The sequence below is a fragment of the Lepus europaeus genome, chromosome X, assembly GCF_033115175.1.
Source record: "Lepus europaeus isolate LE1 chromosome X, mLepTim1.pri, whole genome shotgun sequence".
In the NCBI taxonomy this organism is placed as follows: Eukaryota; Metazoa; Chordata; class Mammalia; order Lagomorpha; family Leporidae; genus Lepus; species Lepus europaeus.
This window is the reverse complement of record NC_084850.1, coordinates 91,167,521-91,177,870: the sequence shown is the minus strand read 5'-3', so window position 1 is coordinate 91,177,870 and position 10,350 is coordinate 91,167,521. Positions and strand designations below refer to the sequence as shown.

At 38.6% G+C, this 10,350-nt stretch overlaps 1 pseudogene; it reads right to left on the bottom strand.

Moving 5' to 3' along the window:
- Positions 1 to 901: 901 nt before the first annotated feature.
- LOC133752748 (GTP-binding protein 4-like) lies at positions 902 to 3,185 on the bottom strand (annotated as a pseudogene).
- Between the last annotated feature and the right edge of the window lie 7,165 nt (positions 3,186 to 10,350).

The following is a 10,350-nucleotide window of genomic DNA, read 5'->3' as shown; positions in this document are numbered from 1 at the left end:
TTCTGTTGCTTTTTCAGGCATATAATCAGGGAACTGGATTCTAAGTCCTGGAGCAGCCAGGACTGGAACTGGCATCCATATGGGATTGCAGGAGGCAGTTTAACTGACTGTCATAACATGGACCCTGATAGTGAGGACATTTTAATATCATTAAGTCTTCCAATCCATTCATACAGGATGTATTTAAATTTACTTGTGTCTTCTGTAATTTCTTTCATTAGGAATTGAACCCAGATAATGCAAATATGGGACAGGCGTGTCTTAGCTGCTTGTCTAAAAGCTCACTCCCTATTCTTCAATTTGTTAATGTGGCATATCACATTAATTGATTTTTTTCTTACTGTCTTCTGCAGTTTATTTTGGATAAAGGGATTGAAGGAAGATTACAATGAAACATTGTGCAAAAATATTAGAGAATGATTTAAAGGTGTATTTTAAGCACTGAGTCCTGACACATGTAAGCATGTTTGCTTCCAAGCTTGCAGGGTAGGACTGGTAACCTTCTGACTACATCTACAAGTAGTGATGCTTTCTTTACAAAATAGGGCTATTCATATATGATGAATTAAAATTCCTTCTTGCAGAAGAAAAAGATAGGATTTTCTCCATCAAAAACAGAACAGTGATACTAAAATCTTTTCAATTCTGTAAATCTGAAGTAATCAATGCCTTATTGAATGCAGAAACCTTATTTATTCAAAATATTTGATTATGCAATGACAAAAATAGGGGTTAACCACAGTGTTTAGTGAAGCAACAAATGCTTTAATTACTTTCATTTTCATTTTTTAGGTTGTAGATAATGATTTCAGTTTTATGAAAATGTACCATACCAAACCAAGAAATGAACAGCAGTATAGCCAACCATGGCAAGTGAAAAGCATATCTCCTGTGGTTCTTATCAGCTTTTCCTTTTTCCAGAGATGAAGTGCTTAGGTTTCATATAACAGAAATGTCTATCTGCTTCCCCTTTCATCCTCAAACAGGTTCATCTTATTCTGAAAATTATACACCATAATCTTTCTTCACTATCTTGGTATCCCAAAATCCGGAAGCATCATGTGGAATTTTGAGAGCAACTCTGATTCTGGGCTACGGAGGGAGTGAAACAGAGTCTTTCTTACTTTTCCTCTGAGATCTTGTTGCTTGGATTGTGTAGTGACTGTTGTCTTCATCACTCAGGGCAGCACCTAGACTGCATCTCACACTCCAGAACTGTCCATGTATCCTTCTGAGCAGTTCAAGACATCCTGGGTCAGGGCTAATGTCATGGCACAGGGGGTTAATCTGTGGCTCACAACACTGGAATCTCATATCAGATTGCTCATATCAGAGTCCCGGTTGCTCTGCTTCCAATCCAGATCCCTGCTAATGGACCTGAAAAGCCAGTGGGAATATGGCTCAACAAATTGGGGCCCTGCTACCTATATGAGAGACCAGAGTGGTGATCCAGATTCCTGACTCCAGCCTGGCCCAGCCCTGGTTGTTGTGGCCACTTGGAGAGTGAACCAGCAGATAGAAGATCTCCCTCTCTCTCCCATTCCCTCCCTCCCTCCCTCCATCCCTCTCCCTTTCCTTCTCTCTGTCACTCTGCCTATTAGATAGATAGGTAGATAATTTTAAAAATATATCCTGGGTCTCTGTATTCTTTGGGTTGTAGACTTTTCAAGTTATTTTTTTCTAGCTATTGGATTTTTACCAGTTCCTCGTATTCACGTTTAGATTCATACTTGTCAGCAACTGTTTTTTAAGATTTGTTTTATTTATTTAAAAGTGAGAGTTACAGAGAGAGGAAGGGAGGGAGGGAGGAAGGGAGGGAGGGAGGGAAGGAGGGAGGAAGAGAGAGAGAGAGAGAGAGAATATAATTGGCTATATTATAGCCTCCCATATCTCTGTAATTTTATATTTTTCAAAGTCATTAAATCCTAGTACTTCTGAAGGTCTAAAATATGACCACCTCCCAATTCTATATCAAGCTCTCACTCCCTTTTCTTCTTGTAATTTCCATTTTCCATTCTCTTTCTGCATGTCACCACTCCTTTGGAGATGAAAGGGGGGCTTTCCTTATCTCTCTTGTTTGGGAAAGCTAAGTATAATCTGTTCAGCATATCATTTACTTTATTTCCCTTAATTTCGGTTTCCACTTGCTGAGCCAAAAGCTATTGCAAGCCTCTGTTTTTACTTTGATAATTCCTTCCTCAAGCACGGTGCTGTTTTCTGTTATAGGGAATCCTTCAGCCTGCAAAGTTTGAAACATTTTCTGATCATATTCAGAAAGTTCGATTAGTCTCTTCACATCATGTTTGTTTGCTACAACTATAAGAGGCTTGTTGATAAAGAGAGGTATCATATCCTAGAAGAGTTTGATCTGCTCTTTTAACACATATCCACATTGCTCAGACAAACCCATTGCATACAGAAAAGTGCAGAGGTGACCCAGGGCTATAATGGCTTGCATTCTGGTGGTGTTCAAATCTTCAAAAGGGTGACAGGATTTTTAAATTTCTGTAGTGTCTACTACCTGCCAAGGTAAATACTAAATATTTATAATATTTAGAGTATATAATCTATAACCTGTTAAAATAGATACTTATAATCAGCCCAAGTGTGCAAAACACAGATTAGGTTATAAATACATAGGTCTGGAATCCACATCTGCTCTCACCACGTTATTGATGAATCTGGGTTTCCAAGCATTTGGGCACCCACACAACAGCAGAGTTCTCATATATGTGTCAAGTGTTGTTAAATGAGATAAACACTGATTCACTTGTTCAAAATATTCCAAACCCTTCCGCTATGTCTTGATAATAGTGCACATTCACCTGAGGGCAGTATGCTTCAACCACTTAAAGCGATAAGAGAGACTCACCATATTTCATAAGCTACACATAATCTTTAGCAAAATTGTCAGTTAAATTTTGGACAATATTTATTTGTCTAAGGAATCAGCTTGTAATGATCCTTGTCATGGAGATATTCATAAAACCAGTAAAATTAGAATCTATCGTGGTAATACTGTTAAATAAATTTGACTTTTATTTTGTTAAAATATCTCCTGATGAATTTGGTAATGTATACGAATAACTGTTGGAATGTTTTGTTGAGTCTTTCTTAACGTTAGTTCAAAAAAGTCTTTGGCAGATGGCACCCATGGTAAACTTCTTGAAGTTGTAGTGCACCATGTTCATGGTGGAGTGCCACGTTAATATGTTCATTTGTTTGAGCATCCTGGCCTTCCATAGAAAAACCTTTCATGGTATATAATCCATTTAACAAGCTATTGAATTGGTTTCCTAGCATTTTCTTGAGGATTTTTGCCTCTGTTCATAGTTATTGGTTATTTCTTTTCTTTCTTTTTTTTTTTTTTGGTGGGGGGGGTGATATCTTTGTACTGCTTTCTTATTAGGGTAATTTAATAGTGGCTTTGTAAAATGAGTTCAGAAGTGTGTATTCCCCTTCAATTTTTTTGGACGATTTTAAAGAAATATTTATTTATTGATTTGAAAGGCAGAGTTGCTGAGAGGCAGGAAGAGACAGATAGAGATCTTCCACCTGCTGGTTCATTCCTCAAATGGCCACGACAGCCAGGGCTGGGCCAGACAGAAGCCGGGAGCCCAGTCACTTGAGCCATCTTCTGCTACTTTCTCAGGTGCATTAGTAGGGAGCTGGATTGGATGTGGAGCAGCTGGGACTCAAACTGATGCCCATATGGTATATCAGTGCCAGAGGCAGTGGCTTAACCCATTGCACCACAATGCTAGCCTCAATTTTTTGGAAGATTTTGGGAAAGATTGGCATTAACACTTTAAATTTTAGTGGGATTCACCGGTGAAATTATTCAGTCCTGGCCATGTTTTGTTGGGAGTATTTTGATTACTCATTCAATATCCTTACTAGTCATAGGTATATTAAGATTTTTTTTTATATCCTTATGATTCAGTCTTGATAGGTTGAGTCTTTCTAAGAATTTTTTGATTTCTTTTAGATTATTCATTTGTTGAAATATGATTGTTTTAGTTTCTTATAATCCCGTTAATTTCTGTGACATCAGTTGTAATGTCCCTTTTTGCATTTCTGATTTTATTTACTCTTTTTTCTTAGTCTAGATAAAGGTTTGTCAATTTAGTTTATCTTTTCAAGAAGACAAGTTTTGTTGCGCTTTTCTATTGTTTTTCTGGTATCTATTTCATTTATTTCTAGGCTGATATTTGCTGTTTCCTTCCTTCTAATAGATTTGGACTTATTTTTTTCTTCTATTTCTAGTTCCTTGAGATATAAAATTAGGTTATTAATTAAGATGTTTATCTTTTGATTTAGGTATGTATCTCTATGAACTCCTCTCAGTATTAATTTTGCTGCTCCATACTGTAATTTTGATATGGGTATTTTTGTTTTCATCTGTTGCAAGATACATTTCTCTTTGTGATTTCTTATTGCATTTATTTGTTGATTAAAGTGTATTGTTTAATCTACATGTTTGACATTTCCAATTTTCCTTCAGCTATTGACTTAGAGTATAATTCTACTGTGGTTTGAAAAGATACTTGGCACAATTTTGGTCTTCTTGAATTTGTTAAAGAAGATTGGTATTATTGATTTAAATTTTGGTAGAATTCACCAGTGAAGTCACCCAGGTGGGAGGCTTTTAAATATTGATTCAATATCCTTAATAGTCATAGATATATTCAGATTTTAGTATATTTATATAAATATAAAAATATATAAGGTATATTTATTTATATCTTGTTTTGTGAACTAATGTGATTTATCCTGGAGAATGTTACATGTGTATTTGAAAAAAATATGTATTCTACTCTTGGATGTGGTGTTCTATTAATATGAGAGTACTCCAGAAAGTCTCTATGCCTTTCAAATATAATGATGATAAGAATTAAAATTTTTAAAAATAGTTTATTTTGGTTCAGAAATTTTTTTAATCCATGAGTATGAGAAATTTCATGAGTGATTTTTTAAATGAAAATCAACTTGGTTCTTTATTCTGTTCTTCCTCTAATCTTTTTGTGTCCCCTCATATCTATTGATTCAGTTAGTCTGTAGTGTTGTTTGAGTCCTCCATTTCTGTTTTGATATTTCTATGTGATTTATCAATCCCTATTTGAAAGTGGGATTTTGAAATATCCTACTATTATTTAGTACTATTTCTCCCTTCAGTTCTATCAGTTGTTATTTCATGTATTTGTGTACTCTACTGTTTGTTGCATATGATGTTACTTGAAAAAGTGTATAGGGGTCAGCATGGCGGGTAAAGCTGCCGCCTGCAATGCAAGCATCCCATATGGGTGCTAGTTCCTGACTCAGCTGCTCAACTTCATTTATTTTATTTTATTTTATTTATTTATTTATTTAATAGAGTTACAGAGAGAGAGGGAGGGGAGGGAAGGAGGAAGGAAGAGAGCTAGAGCGAGTGAGCAAGAGACAGAGAGAAAGCTTCCATTCAATGGTTCAGTCCTCAAATGACTCCAATGGCCAGTGCTGAGCCAGGACGAAGCCAGGAGCCAGGAGCTTCTTCCAAGTCTCCCATATAGGGGCATGGGCCCAAGCATTTGGACCATCTTCTGCTGCATTCCCAGGCATATAAGCAGGGAGCTGGACTAGAAATGGAGCAGCTAGGAGTTGAATCAATCACCATAGAGGATGCCAGCCCTGCAGACTGGGGCTTAACCTGCTGCTGCAGCACTGACCCCTGCTCCAGTTCTGATCCAGCTCCCTGCTAATGGCCTGGGAAAAGCAGCAAAAGATGGTCCAAATGCTTGGGCCCCTGAATCCATGTGGAAGACCTGGAGGGAGCTTCTGGTTCCTGGCTTTGGCCTGGCTCAGCCCTGGCCATTGCAGCCATCTGGGGAGTGAACCAGTGAATGGAAGAGCTCTCTCTCTCTCTCTGTGTAACTTTCCTCTATAACTTTCAAATAAATAAATATTTTTTTATTTATTTAAAAATTTTTAAGGTAAAAGAATATCATGTATTTTGTATACAGATTTAGGAACATAAAGATACTTCCCACTCTAACCTCCCTCCAACCCATGTTCCCACCCTTCTTTCTTTTCTCCTTCCTCTCCTAGTCCCTCTCTTAATTTTTACAGTGATCTACTTTCAGTTTACTTTACACTTGTAAGATTAACCCTGCTGTAAGAGTTCAACAAATAATAAAAACACACTACTTTTCAATGGTAGAGACAAGGATTGTAATGAATAAATGAATCTCAAAATGTCAATTTCACTCCACACATTACATTTTTTGGTTTTCTATTACCTATCACAGATTAAAGAAATCATGATGTTTGTCTTTTGGGGACTGGCTTATTTCACTAAGTATGGTTTCCAGTGGCATTCATTCTGTTGCAAAGGACAGAATTTAATTCTTTTTTTTATGGCAGAGTGATATTCAAGAGTGCATGTATGCCGCAATTTCTTTATCCAGTCATCAGTTGGTGGACATCTGGGTTAATTCCTTATCTTAGCTATTGTGAATTGAGCTCCAATATACATGGGGTACAGGTCACTCTTTCATTTGGTGATTTCATTTCTTTTTAAAAAATATTTATTTATTTAATGATATAGTTACACAGAAGGAGAAGGAGAGGTGGGGGCGGGTTGTCCTCCATCCTCTGGTTCACTCCCCAGTTGGCTGCTGCTGAACTTATCTGAAGCCAGGAGCCAGGAGCTTCTTCTGGGTCTCCCACATGGTTACAGGGGCCCAAGGGCTTGGACCATCTTCCACTGCTTTCCCAGGCCATAGCAGAGAGCTGGATTGGAAGTGGAGCAGCCGGGACTTGAACCAGCACCCATATGGGATGCCAGCACTGTAGGCAGCGGCTTTATCTGCTATACCATAGCACCAGCACCAATTTCATTTCATTTTGGGTAAATTCCCAGGTGTAGGATTGCTGAGTCATATGGTAGATCTATTTTCCCCTTTCTGAGGTATCTCCATACTGTCTTCCACAATGTCGGTACTAGTTTATATTCCCACATCCTCACCAACATTTATTTACTGATTGATTGATTTCTGTATGAGAGCCATTCTAACTGGGGTAAGGTGAAACCTTGTTGTGGTTTTGATTTTCATGTCCCTCATGGCTAGTGACCTGAGAATATTTTCATGTATCTGTTGCCCATTTGAATTTCTTCTTTTGAAAACTACCTTTTCAAGTGCTTTGCCTATTTCTTAACTGGATTTTTTTTGTTTTGTTGTTATTGAGTTTCTTCAGCCCTTTATAGATTCTGGGTATTAATCCTTAATCAGTTGCATAATTTGCGGATATTTTCTCCCATTCTGACAGTTGCCTCTTATCTTTGTTAAGTGTTTCCTTTGCAGTGCAGAAGCATCTCAGCTTGATGTAATTCCATTTGTCTATTTTGAGTATTATCACCTGTGCTTCTGGAGTCTTTTTAAACATGTCTTTGCCTATGCCAGTGTCTTGCAGTTTCCTCAAAGTTCTCTTGTAGTAATTTGATGATATCAAATCGTAAATTTGGATCCTCTATCAATTTAGAGTTGATTTTTGTATAAGATGTAAGGTAGGGTGTCTTGTTTCAGACTTCTGCATGTGGAGATCCAATTTTCTCAACACCATTTGTCGAAGAGACTGCCCTTTCTCCAGGGATTGATGTTAGTACCTTTGTCAAAGATTAGTTAGTTGTAGATGTGTGGATTGATTGCTGGAGTTTCTGTTGTGTTCCATGGTCTACTTGTCTATTTTTGTGCAGTAAAGGCTGCTTTGATTATAACTGCCCTGTAGTAGGTCTTGAAATCTGGTTTTGTGATGCTTCTGGCTTTGTTTTGTTGTTTAAAATTGTTTTAGCTATTCAGGGTCTGTTGTGTTTGCATATGAATTTTTAACATCGTTTTTTCTAGATCTGAGAAGAATGACATTGGTAAATTGGTTGGGATTACATTGAATCTGTAAATTGTTTTTGATAGTATGGACATTTTGATGATATTAATTCTTCCAATCCACGAACATAGAAGATTATTCCATTTTTGGTGTCTTCTGTGTCTTTCTTTAATATTTAAAATTTTTTTTGACAGGCAGAGTGGATAGTGAGAGAGAGAGAGACAGAGAGAAAGGTCTTCCTTTTTGCCGCTGGTTCACCCTTCAATGGCCACTGCGGCCAGCGCATCTCGCTGATCCGAAGCCAGGAGCCAGGTGCTTCTCCTGGTCTCCCATGCGGGTGCAGGGCCCAAGGACTTGGGCCATCCTCCACTGCCTTCCCGGTCCATAGCAGAGAGCTGGCCTGGAAGAGGGGCAACTGGGACAGAATCTGGCGCCCCAACCGGGACCAGAACCCAGTGTGCCGGTGCCACAAGGCGGAGGATTAGCCTGTTAAGCCACGGCGCCGGCCTAATATTTTAAAATTTTCATTGTAAAGTTCTTTTCACCTCCTTGGTTAAATTTATTCCAATGTATCTAATTATTTTGTAGCTATTATGAATGGGATTGATTTTACAAGTTCTTTTTCAGCCATGGCACTATCTGTGTCTACAAAGGCTACTGATTTTTGTGTGTTAATTTTATATTCTGCCACTTTACCAAACTCTTTTATGAGTTTCAATAGTCTCTTGGTGGAGTCTTTTGGTTCCCCTATATATAGAATCATGTCTTCTGCAAATAGGAATAGTTTGACTTCCTCCTTCCCAATTTTTATCCCTTTGATTTCTTTTTCTTGCCTAATGGCTCTGTCTGAAACTTCCAGGACTATATTGAATAGCAGTGGAGAAAGTGGGCATCCTTTTCTGGTTCCAGATCTTAGTGGAAATGCTTCCAACTTTTCCCCATTCAATACGATACTGGCTGTGAGCTTGTCATAAATTACCTTGGTTGAGTTGAAGAATGTTCCTTCTATACTCAATCTGCTTAATGTTTTTATCATGAAAGGATGCTGTATTTTATCAGATGCTTTTTCTGCATATCTTGAGATAACCATATGGTTTTTGTTCTTCAGTTTGTTAATGTGATGTATCACATTGATTTACGAATGTTGAACCATCCTTGAATATCAGGAATAAATCCCACTTGGTCTGGGTGAATGATCTGTCTGATGTGTTGTTGGATTCAATTAGCTAATATTTTGTTGAGGATTGTTTTTGACAGGCAGAGTTAGACACTGAGAGAGAGAGAGAGAGAGAGAGGAGAGGGAGAGAGAGAGGGAGAGAGAGAGCGAGCAAGGTCTTCCTTCCGTTGGTTCACCCCCCAAATGGCCACTATGGCCGGCGTGCTGCACTGATCTGAAGCCAGGAGCCAGGTGCTTCCTCCTGGTCTCCCATGTGGGTGCAGGGCCCAAGCACTTGGGCCATCCTCATTGCCTTCCCAGGCCACAGCAGAGAACAGGACTGGAAGAGGAACAACTGGGACAGAATCCGGTGCCCCAACTGGGACTAGAACCCAGGGTGCTGGCGCCTCAGGCAGAGGATTAGCCAAGTGAGCCAGGGCGCCAGCATTGTTGAGGATTTTTGCATCTATGTTCATCAATGATTTTGGTTTATAGTTCTCTTTCTCTGTTTTTTTTCTGGTTTGGAAATAAGATGATGCTTGCCTCATAAAAGGAGTTTGGGAGGATTCCCTCCCTTTCAGTTGTTTTGAATTTCTTGGGAAAATTGGAATTAGTTGTCTAAAATTGTGGTAGCATTCAGCATTGAAGTCATCATGCCTGTTCTTTCCTTTGTTAGGATGATCTTTATTACTGATTCAATCTCTGTCTTGCTTATTGGTCTGTTTAGATATTCCATGTTTTCACGACTCAATTTTGGTAGAGTGTATGTATCCCAGTATCTATCTGTTTTTATGGATTATCAGATTTGCTGGTGTATTGCTGTTTGTAGTAATTCCTGATGATGCTTTTTATTTGTGTCCTATCAGTTATTGCATTTCCTTTTCCATCATTGATTTTATTAATTTGGGTCTTCTCCCTCTTTTGTTGATTAATTGGGCCAATGGTGTATCTACTTTTTTATTTTTTAAGATTGTTTTTTATTTGAAAGGCAGAGTTACAAAGAGGCAGACAGAGAGAGAGAGAGAGAGAGAGAGAAACAGAGGTCTTCCTTCCACTGGTTCACTCTCCATGTGGCCACAATAGTTGGAGCTGCACTGATCTGAAGCCAGGAGCCAGGAGCTTCTTCCTTGTCTCCCATGTGGGTTCAGGGGCCCAAGGACTTGGGCCATCTTTCACTACTTTCCTAGACCATAGCAAATTGCTGTATCAGAAGTCGAGAAGCAGGGACTCAAACTGTGTCCATATGTGATACCGGCACTTGCAGGCAGCGGCTTTATCCACTATACCGCAGCACCGGTCCCTTATTCATTTTCTCAAGTATTCATTTCACTGAT